We start from the raw sequence: 11072 nt of genomic DNA on the forward strand, positions 1-11072 counted from the left end.
TGTTTGGCATGTCAGAGTGTAAATGAACATTAGTAGTTAAGCAAGTAATCATTTGCTCCTGAGGGAATCTAAAAATATTGTTCAGAGTCAGGAAAGAGATTGGTGGGGGGTTTTGATAAGAAGTTAAGATTTCAGTATTACACAGCTTGTGTGAGTTATCTTTGTGCTGTGAAATGACAAGCAGATCTCTTAAGTATTGTAGGGGACAACAACTTTTCCTTTCTTCACTTCTAGGTTCTTTGGCTGATCTAATAGTTGACATGAGACAGATTAACAGGAGAAAAACAAATTTAAATTTTTTTTTTTTTTTTTCAACGTTTTTATTTATTTTTGGGACAGAGAGAGACAGAGCATGAACGGGGGAGGGGCAGAGAGAGAGGGAGACACAGAATCGGAAACAGGCTCCAGGCTCCGAGCCATCAGCCCAGAGCCCGACGCGGGGCTCGAACTCACGGACCGCGAGATCGTGACCTGGCTGAAGTCGGACGCTTAACCGACTGCGCCACCCAGGCGCCCCAAAACAAATTTAATTTTGTACACACGAGAGATCATACAAACATGAGACTCAAAGAATGACCAAAACAGGCAGTTTGATACCTTTCAGACAAAGAAACAATAAGTTTGTGAATAATTGACAACACAAAGCAGTTTGGGCTCAGGGACACCAAATTAATGAAGAAATAATAATGGTTGTTTCTACAGCCTTCTCAGCCTTGAATTCCCCATCTCTTCTGGATGCAGGGAGGTCACTGTCCATGAGGGGAATTTACTTCTTGCTTTCAGGGGGATAGGGCAGGGTCAGAGTGTCCATCTGGCACTGGCTGTTTCTTAAATAATTTTAATTCAAAATAACCAATATACCAAAGCGGCATCTTTTGGGGCAAGCTGTCCTGAACCCCATCAATATCCAACTAGTATACACTGAAGTGTAATTATGAGAATTCATATATAAACTTGGAAGAAAATCCGGGAGAATGTTTAATTAAAAGAAACACCTCTGTGACTGGAAACCAACAACTGCCCAACAGAGAGAATGGCTAAATGTTTAAGAGCAAGAACCACACAGGGTCACGTGGGTGGCTCAGTGGGTTAAGCGGCCAACTCTTGGTTTCGGCTCAGGTCATGATCTCATGGTTCCCAAGATGGAGTCCTGCATCGAACTCTCTGCTTGGGATTCTCTGTCTCCCTCTCTCTGTATCCTTCCCTCTCTCCCTGCCTCTCTCTCTCTCTCTCTCTCAAAATAAGTAAATAAACATTTTAAAAAAGAGCAAGAACCACAGATTTTACCACTTAGTAGATACATGACCTTGAAAATAGTACTTCACATCCATGTTCCATTAATAAAAATACCTAACTTGGGGCACCTGGGTGGCTCAATCAGCTGGGTGTCTGATTTTGGCTCAGGTCGTGAGCTCAGGGTTTGTGAGTTCAAGCCCCACATCAGGCTCTGTGCTGACAGCTCAGAGCGTGGAGCCTGCTTTGGATTCTGTGTCTCCCTTTCTCTCTGCCCCTCCTTTGCTTGCCCTCTGTCTGTCTGTCTCTCTCTTTCAAAAATAAATAAACATCAAAAAAATTTTTGTTTTAAAAACCTAACTCATAGGTTTAGTGTAAGAATTAAATGACCTGATGCTTGTGGAGGGCTTAGTCCAATAAGAAGTAGCCATAATTATTATGCCTTTATAGTTATAATTCAGTAAAAATATAAAAATACTGTAGTTCAGAGCAATGTAACTATTTGAAAAGTTTGGCCATCATTTAAAAAGAAATTTAAAAATGTGTATTATGCCCATGGGATATATGGGCACCATTCAAATACTGTGACAAAATTTAGTGAGCATCTACTCTGCACCAAGGCTCAGAAATATTGGCATGGTTCCTGCCCCTAAGGAGACCACACCCTTAGGTGAAGCCCATCAAAAAGAGGCCATTCTAAAACAATATGATGAATGCTGATATGATAACCCTTTTGGTTGGCACCACTCCAAGAAGCTTCTAGTAGTTCCAAACACTCATACCTATAAGAAGCTATTTCCTGGGAAGTTGAGTTTTTAGAAACACTATTGTAGACATTACTATTTGTCCCCCAAATCCATTCTCTTCTTCTTCCTAAGAAAAAAAAAAATTGAACTTTTGTCTGTGCACTTGACCATCCAGAATAAAGACTATATTTCCTGGCCCCTCTGGAATCTAAGGAGACTGAGTTCTGGCCAGTGGATGTGAGGGAAAGCAATATATGCAACTTTCAAGCAGTTCACTGCAGTGGAAGGTGTGCACCCTGCCTCTTCACCTCCCCTCTTCCCACTGGCTGGAATGAAGACACAGTGGTGTGCCATCTTGGACCACAGAGAGGGAAGCTTTTAGGAATGGCAGAGCGACAATGCAGAAGGAGTCTGACCTCCTAACCAGCATCCAGAGCAGAGCTGTCATGTTAATTTCAACGTGTATGTGGGAGGGAAATAGACATCAATTTTGTTGGAGCCATTGTTATTTTGTCCTCTGTTACCTGCAGACAAATCTATTTCTGAAATAATCTACAGCATTCCTGGCCCCACCTCTGCAACTTATATTGTAGGAAGTCTATGGTGAAGCCCAGGTATATATTTTATTTAAGCTTCCCGGATAATTTATTTTAATGTTCAGACAGTTTGGGGAACTATAGAGTTGCGCAAATGGCTCAACGAAGCACTACCAGGAAAGGTCTTGAATGGTAAGTAGGAACTAACCAGGCAAAGACTGAGGGGAAAGACAGTCCAAGTAAAGAGGAAAGCCTGAGTCAGTGAGCAAGCACATGGTGCCAGTGAGGAACACCCTCAGGGGTTTAGCATTCCTGGAGCACGGAACAATAAACACGCAGGACTATGGGATGGAGCTGGAAGGCTGCAGACGTAATCTGTATCACAGAGGGCCCGGGACGCTACCAAAATAGTTACCCCTCATAAATTGTGGGAAACTATTTCAGAGTTTAAAGGAGAGGAGTTGACCCAATTAGACTTTTGTTTTTGTTTTAAAAGTTTAACATCTTAGAACACTTGTCTTATTTTTTTTAATTTTTTAAAATATTTATTCATTTTTGAGAGAGAGAGAAACAGAGCATGAACAGGGGAAGGGGCAGAGAGAGAGGGAGACACAGAATCCGAATAAGGCTCCGGGCCCTGAGCTGTCAGCACACAGCCCGACGCAAGGCTCAAACCTATGAACCATGAAATCATGACCTGAGCCGAAATCGGACTCTTAAACAACTAAGCCACCCAGGCCCCAGAACCCTTGTCTTTACATGTTAATATAGATCTTTACAGACAGGGTCATGCTACACATATTGTCTTTCAATGACAGTAAGTATTCATCCACAACATCATTTTAAACAGATAAATACCATCTCATTTTATGAATATATCAGATTATTTTTAACCAATCCCATTGTGGTGATTTCATCTGCTTTAATTTAGCTGAGCTAGGACTACATTTCTAAGAATTCCCTTCCCTATGGTCTGGGTTACAGCTGGCCATGAGCAAAATGTGTGCAAGGTTTGGCAACTGGAAGCAAAGAAGCAGCCATTTTTATGGTCTGTAGGTCGGCATACAGCCCTCTTGCCAGTCATACACGGGGAAGCTGATCTGCTGGTTCATCTCACTGGCATGGGCCACCAGCCATGCCTCCAACTGCCCCAACAACCGTGGGTGTCCTTCTGCTTCTCCACACCCCGGGTCATGTGCACAATGGGTGCCAGCTTCTCCTGCCAGTTACCCACATCATCAAAGTTGGAGGTAGTAACAGATGCATGTTCCAGTCTGTCCTTGTATGTTCCATGCTGTCCTCATGCGCTCCTGCTCATCTTTGCATTTCCCCGCTTCATAGGTATTTTTCCTTCCTAGCTGGTGACGCTGCTGACTTTCACACACAACACCAGATTCCAAAAAGCCACCCCCTTGCATACTGGTTACGTTACCACCGATTCCCCGCTCCCACAATAAATCTCTTATTCCAAGGTCACCTGGGTGGCTCAGTTGGTTAAGCAGCAGACTCTTGATTCCAGCTCGGGTTATGATCTCCTGGTTCATGAGATCTAGTCCCAAGTCAAGCTCCATGCTGATAATGCATGGAGCCCGCTTGGGATTATCTCTCTCCCTCTCTGCCCCTCCCCTGCTTGCTCCTGCATGCCTGAGCACTCTCTCTCTCTTTCTCTCAAAATAAATAAATAAACATTTAACTGACTGAGCCACCCGGGCGCCCCCGGTAGGTCAAATTATTTACTTAGGATAAATTCCTAGGAATGGGAGTTCTGGATCAAAGAGTGTGGCCATTTTTAAGGCTTTTAAGTTATGAAACCAAATGTGATCCTTAGAAGAATAATGATTTCAGTGAGAATTTAAGCAGCATTGAGTCTGGACATTTTTACATGCCTTGGGGTATTTCTTTTTAAAAATTTCTTGTTCATATCCTTGCCTGCATGATATTCATCTTTTTCTAATGGATTTGCAAGAGCTATTTATATGTAAAAGATCTTAACCCTCTGTCTGATATACATAATGCAAATAATTCTCCAGTCTGTCCTTTGCCTTTATATTTTTCAGTGTGCTTTGGAGATACAGAAATGTTAAATTTTTATATAGCTAACACTATTAATACTTTCCTTGGTGATTATTCTTAGAAAAGCCTTGGGCATCTCAAGATTATATTAGTATTCATTTATATCTTTTTTTCTAAGCCATTTATTATTTCATTCTATGATGTGATTTGGTAGTCTCATATATAAACATGTGAAATTATATTGTACTGGGAGTGTGTGTTTGTATATATTTCTACTTTCTTTTTTTGTCCCATTGATCTTTCTGTAACAGTATCCCAACTGTTTTGATTATTTTGGTTTCATGATAAATATTAACTATTTAACCTTTATTTTTTTATTTAAAATTTTTAATGTTTCTTTATGAGAGAGAGAGAGAGAGAGACAGAGAGAATGAATGAACAGGGGAGGGGCAGAGTGAGAGAGGGACACAGAATCCAAAGCAGGCTCCAGGCTCTGAGCTGTCAGAGCCCAACATGGGGCTCAAACCCACAAGCCGAGAGATCATGACCTGTGCCGAAATTGGAGGCTTAACCAACTGAACCACTCAGGCGCCCCTATTTAACCTATATGTTAAGCAACTATAAGTTAAATAGTTATCATATGCTAATATGTGAAAACAAAATAATGAAAATACAGTTATGTTAAATAGTTAACCATTAGTTATGTTAAATAGTTATGTTTAGGGGCACCTGGGTGGCTCAGTCGGTTAAGCCTACCACTTTGGCTCAGGTCACCATCTCGTGATTCGTGGGTTTGAGCCTCACGTCAGGCTCTGTGCTGACCACTCAGAGCCTGAAGCCTGCTTTGGATTCTGTGTCTCCCTCTGTCTCTGCCCCTCCTCTGCTCATGCTCTGTCTCTCTCAAAAATAAATACACATTAAAAAATAGTTCTGTTTAATAGTTAACATAACTATGTTTTCATTATTTTGGTTTCATGATAAATATTAACTATTTAACATAACTATGTTTTAATAATTTGTGTTTCATGGCAGTATGCCCAGACAGTGGTCGCCTGGTTCTGTCTCTTGCTTCAACAGTGTTTGGAGGGAACAGACCCTGGGACACCCCTTCTACCAGCCTGCAACCACCCTCCATTTTTTCCAGTCACAACCTTCAGAGCCATCTTCTCGGCCACCCTCTGTCTCCCGGACCAGCCAACGCCCTATTCTGAGCTGAGCATCTTATTACAGATCAACCACGAGCTCCCACATTCATCAGAATTATTCCACCGAGGTGTAAGCCGTGTCAACTGGCTGGTGGACACGCACTTGTGAGCCTCCTACTCCAACTTCTCTCTGGGCTTCTGTTTCCACCACAATGGCCTGGCTCTCTGCCTCCTGATTTGGCAAGGAGCGCAAGGCTCTCTAAAAGATGCATACCATGCGAGAGGCCTCGCCCTCTTCCCGGGCATTCAGGAGCCCTCGCAGGATGAGTGGGGTAAAGCCCTGGACGCCAGGGAGGCCGCCCTGGTTCTGGAGAAGAACCTGAAGCAGGCACGTTTGGATCTGCCAGCGCACACCCCCTGCTCTGTGACTTCCTGAAGACCCACTTCCTGGATAAGGAGGTGAAACTCACCAAGGAGATGTCACTTCTGCAGGCTGGCTGGCCTCCAAGTTGATCTAGAAGGACTAGGAGCCCGCAGCCTTTGAGGGCCCCTCTGGCACCCCTCTGGTGCTGGGGCTTGTGCCTAAGCCTCTCCCCGCAGCCACTAGACAGTCTTTCAACCACCCTGGAGCCCTGGACCAAAATGGAAACAACAAAGCTTTCTGCAGAAAAAAATAATAATAATAATTGTCTCATGCCAAATGCGAATTGCTAAGGTGAGACTCATCTTAAAATTCACTTTTATTATTTTTTTCTTTTTCAAGTTTTTATTGAAATTCTAGTTAACATACAGTGAAATATTAGTTTCAGGTGTAGAATTTAGTGATTCAACACTTCTATACATCACCCAGAGCTCATCACAGGAAGAGCCCTCCTTAATCCCCATCATCTATTTTACCCATCCCCTGAACCACCTCCCAGAACTCATTAAAAAAATTTTTTTTGGAATGCTTATTTAATTTTTTTTTTTTTTTTTTTTTTTTTTTTTGAGAAAGAGAGAGAGAGACTTTGCATGAGCAGGGGAAGGGTAGAGAGAGAGGTTGAGAGAGAGAATCCCAAGCAGGCTCACCCGTGTCAGCACAGAGCTGGAAGCTGGAGAATTAAAAGCTAATCTCCTGAGGAATTGGAAGAGAAAGATCTTGGCTCCTTGACAAAATTGTTGAACCATTCAACAATCTGAGACTGCCTACCACTCAAAACATCTTGTCGTGTGACATAATTGTCTTAATTGTTTCATCCACGGTCAGTTGGTAATTCTGTTATTTGTAGCAAAAAGAACCCCCTAACTCTTATATAGTTATTTGTTGATTCTGCCTGCCCAGCATGTGGCCCTCTTCTGGCAACTGCATTCTGATTTTCCTTTAGGGAACACACACACACACACACACACACACACACACTGCAATTGGTCCAAGTGAGTTCGCAATCTCCAGTTCCTGGGGTGAGCACGTGACCAAGTCTGGCTAACTAGAGTGGCCCACCCACCTACCTACAGTGAGTAGGCTGAGGTTCCCTTCTGAGACATTGGGCAGGACTGTCTGGGAAGAGAAGCTCTCTTTTCATTGGGGTTCCTGCTTAGGAATTAAACCAACACCGGAAGACAGAGGTGAGGAATGGAAAGACTAGTTTCCGATGATATATATCTTTGAGCTTTTGAGACTCTCCTTTGTCTGGTTTATCTTTGGACATTTCTTTCAGTTATATGAACCAACAAATTCCTATTCTTTCATAAACCGGTTAACAATGGGAAGAATCCTGACTGATACAGACCATAGTCCTCGTTCACAGACAGGGCCAAAGGGCCTCAGCTGAAGTGTTGGGGGAAGGGCAGCCAGCTACCGGAAGGACAAAGCAAGACAATTCCAAGAGGTAGCTGCTAACATCTGTTTCATAGATAATAGAAGGTGAGGCCCTGAAGGGCAAAGCGACTTACCCAAGGTTGTACAATGAGTAATTAGAAGCATGCAGATTCTATCTCAGGCCTAATAAAACTCCCAAACTGAAGTCTTGTTCAACTGAGCCATACTGATTCACAGGGTAGGTCTATAACCAGAAATCAAGCCTGTATATTGCCTCTCAAACATCAAGAGAGTTTTATTGCTGTTGGCTGGGTGGGGCTGAGGACAACCCAGAGTTTCCTTGTATTTGAGAGTCAAGTTCATGGTTCTTCTCTTAACTATTTTCCAGATCAGTTAGGAAGAGGCAATGGCAGCCATAATTAGGTCTATGCAACATCACTACTGAGGTCCTTCTCCTTGCCGCCCTCCCCAGGGCTCCCTACACCCTGTCTCAGGTTCCGTCACCTTGGCAAGGAAAGGAGCTTCCCTCCATAACTTCCATCTTTTCTTCAGGACATGCAGATGGCTATGTACATGGATCCAGAAAATTCCAGGTCAGCTGAAGCCCTTCAAAGTAGCCCTGGTGGAACAAGCTAGGACAGCTCCAGTGGCTGTGCCACACCCCTCTGGGAGGCCCCTCTCAAGTGAGGCTCCCAAGCACACGTCTAGGACCCTGCCAGCAGAAAGCCATTGCTCACAACATCTCCAGCTCTGTAATAAATTCTTTATCATAACACCTTGCTGCTTTTCCCTGGATCCAATCTAGTCAGTGGACTCCATTTCCACAGCCAACCTCTACCAAGTCCAATCTGACCAGCAGCCAGCCTGAGGGCAGGGTGTCTAGCCCACTGGCGGCTGCCTCTTCATAGAGCCCCTCAGCCAGTGGTTCCACAGTGTGGGGAACACACAACTCATGTACCCAGGATGATTTTTGAGAGTAAGCTTGCAGCTTTAAATAGCATCACTGAATCACACGGTGAGAAGGCCATTTCCTTCTCAATTATTTTTCCGTCTTTCAGATCAAGGAAGAGAAGCTCTGTTTGTTGTCGATTTGTTTTTATAACTCTTCGGCATGTGCTAATCTCTCTTTCTGACATTTTTGGGGGGTTCTTTGTATCTACTGCCTTTGTACAATTATTTTACTTATGGCAATTGGTGCTGGTGTCTAATTTATGACAGTGATGTTTTACTTTTTTTACTTTTATTTTTTTAAGTCTATTTATTTATTTGGAGAGAGAGAGTGTGTGTGTGTGGGCAGAGGAAGGGCAGGGAGAGAGAATCCCAGGCAAGATCAGCACTGCCAGCATGGAGCCTGAGGCGAGGTTCGAACCCATGAACTGTGAGATCATGGCCTGAGCTGAAGTCAAATTTGGATGCTTAGCTGACTAAGCCACCCAGGCGCCCCAAATGTATCCATTTTAAATTAATCTGTTCAAAGGCAAATAATAGGTGAATAATGACAGAGACTAGGTGCTGTATGGCAACAATAATGAGGGTGGGAAACAAATCACTTAAATTCAGCAACTGCTGCTCAGAGCCCAGGGGCTCCCCACAGGGGTCCCTAGCCTCCCCTCTCCACTTCAATGAACGTATCCACAGGCAACTCCATCAGAGTGGATATCAAAACAGGAAGGTAACCTTGTGCTACCCCAGCCAGACGGACATCCCCCTTCCTTCCCGCATGACAAAAGTCTCCAGCCTCCTGAGCGTGTGCTGGGTCAGGAGGCTTTCTTGCTAATCTGCTCTTCCATCCACCAAAATAGGGAGTAGAGTCCTGGGGATCCCCTAGTACTGGATCCTCCAGGAACCCTTTGTAGGTCAGTAGCACTGACCATCAGCACAGAGCACGTGTGGGCAGGAATGGCTGGGAGACCTTCCTGGGAGGCCTTCCCAGGGGGACACAGAATCCAAAGCACCTCGAGATCGTGACCCGAGCCACTCAGACGCTTAACCAACCAAGCCACCCAGGCGCCCCTGGATGTTGGAGAACTTTTTATAGAGAGCTGTCACTAGGAGTCTGGCCAGAAGCTTTAGTGTTTCTAAAGTTTGGTCCTTCAACCTCCATCAGAATCACGTGCTAAAAATATAGATTTCCCTATGGACTCAGGAGCTCTCAATGGGGCCTAAGGGTCTAAACTTTTCAATCATATATTTACCATCAGGAAAATTTGAGAAACTATACTGGCAAAAAGACCAGTTATAAAGAAAGATATCTTGGGGTGCCTGGGTGGCTCAGTTGGTTAAGTGGCCGACTTCAGCTCAGGTCGTGATCTCATGGTTTGTGAGTCTGAGCCCTACGTCAGGCTCTATGCTGACAGCTCAGAGCCTGGAGCCTGCTTTGGGTTCTGTGTCTCCCTCTCTCTCTGCCCTTCCCCTGCTTGCACCTTGTCTCTCTCTTTCTCTCAAAAATAAATAAACATTAAAAAAAAGAGAGAGAAAGATATCTTGGTGTGCCTGGTGGCTCAGTCGGTTAAGTGAATGACTCTTGACTTTGGCTCAGGTCATGATCTCCAGTTCGTGGGATTGAGCCCCATGTTAGGCTCTGCACTGACAGCACACAGACTGCTTGGGATTCTCTCTCTCTCTCCTCTCTCTCTGACCCTCCCCTGCTTGTGCTCATTCGCTCTCTCTCTCTCTCTCTCTCTCAAAATAAGTAAACATACTTAAAAAAAAAAAAAGAAATATACCTCTCCCCCTTCCATATCCCTTTTCCCTCTATTTCTCTATTTCTTTTAAGTTTAAAATAAAGTGTGCCCTGAGTGCCTACAACCACAGTGTGAATGTGTGTTATGGATGGTCTTGTACATCCTCAGTTGGGTTTCCCCAGAAATGCCCAGTAGATTGGAGGGCAAATTGTTTATCTGTGAGAGAATCCAGGAAGCAGTGGACAAAGAGTGGGGATGAGACCAGAGGAAAGGAGACAATACAGGGTTCTTTAACAAGCAGCCCCACGCTGTGGGTAACCGGGCTCAAACCTGCTAGAGGATTTCAAGAGTGAAAAGAACATGCCTCTAAACTGTCCAGCCTCCCCGGTGGATAAACTGCGTATTTATCTGCCATTCTCTACCTGTCATTGGTTGAGAGCCACTCCTAGGGCCATTAACTCCCCAGCACTTCAACTTGCCCACACATAAGCTAAGTACATGTCTGTGCCAGACAAAGTCCATGAGCAGAGTATCATCTGTGCTTGTAGAAAGAAAAAATTAAAAACTTCAAAAAATTAAAAACTAAAGCTACCATAGGATCCACCAACCCCACTTTTGGGTATGTATCCAAAGGAAATGAAATCACTATCTCGAAGAGATAAGTGGACTCCCATGTTCATTGCAGGATTATTAGCAACCCAAATGTCCCTTGACATAGATAAGTGGATAAAGAAAATGTAACATACGCACACAATGGAATATTATTTGGTCCCAAAAAAGAAAGACATTCTATCATTTGTGACAATGTGGATGAGCCTAGAGGGTATTACGCTCAGTGAAACAAATGAATCACAGAAAGAAATACCATACGATTCCTCTCATATGAGGCATCTCAGAGTCAAAAGCATAGAAGTGGA

The sequence above is a fragment of the Panthera leo genome, chromosome E3, assembly GCF_018350215.1.
Source record: "Panthera leo isolate Ple1 chromosome E3, P.leo_Ple1_pat1.1, whole genome shotgun sequence".
NCBI classification, from domain to species: domain Eukaryota; kingdom Metazoa; phylum Chordata; class Mammalia; order Carnivora; family Felidae; genus Panthera; species Panthera leo.